Here is an 871-nt window from a genome sequence, read left to right as displayed (position 1 = left end):
CTCCAGTATGGCCGCAGTCAAATGACTGAAACAAGTAAAAAAGAGTAAAAAAAAAGAGTATACACACACAATGGGCTTCCTTCAGTTTCCGCCTACCCCATCCACTCGCAATGTTCTGATTAGCCCAATACTATAGTAGAAGTCCTTTTCCTAAGGTGTCACACAGTGGGACTGAACCCGGAACCATGTGGTTGGGAAGCAAACTTATTACACAGCCACGCCTGCGCCTATTTCGGTAATATTTCGTTTTCTCTTCTTAAAGATGTAGCTTTTGTAATCACCGTAATACGCACTCGCGATTGACATACAGATTGTCAAAGAACTGCATGTGATGCAAATTTGAGTAACACATTGTGTTAAGAATATCCAAGCAGATAAATATTTAATAAGTTTCGAGGGCAAATGACGAAAGACTTAAAAGTGTTTTCCAGTCTATTATTATGCGTTCATTAGCTGAATCTCTACCTTTGCATTAGATTTCTATAAAATCATAAATCGTAATTGAGAAAATGACATAAAGCAAGCTTGTTGATCTGCCTTGTTAGTGTTTAAATCTGATTTAATCGCTGATTTCAGGCAATATGATAGAGAGTGGAATATCATCGTCTGACTTAACAACATCAAAAGCTTTTACTTTCGTCGGAAGGTGAAGATGAATTAGTTACGTTCACTGTTGAGTTTTGCGCTTCACTACTTACTGTCCAGCCACTGGCTATGTTGGTCATTAATGTCCGTAGCCTGTCTCTGGGTAAAGTTTCTAATAGATTCCATATGTAAAAATAGACGTTCTTGATTAGTTCCCGATCGGCCCTTAATTATCAAGAATATTCCAACCGTGACTTTACCGTCTGTTTTTCCTCCAGATACATCT

The sequence above is a fragment of the Octopus bimaculoides genome, chromosome 1, assembly GCF_001194135.2.
Source record: "Octopus bimaculoides isolate UCB-OBI-ISO-001 chromosome 1, ASM119413v2, whole genome shotgun sequence".
NCBI classification, from domain to species: domain Eukaryota; kingdom Metazoa; phylum Mollusca; class Cephalopoda; order Octopoda; family Octopodidae; genus Octopus; species Octopus bimaculoides.
The sequence above is the reverse complement of the archived record's forward strand: the minus strand, read 5'-3'. Positions refer to the sequence as shown.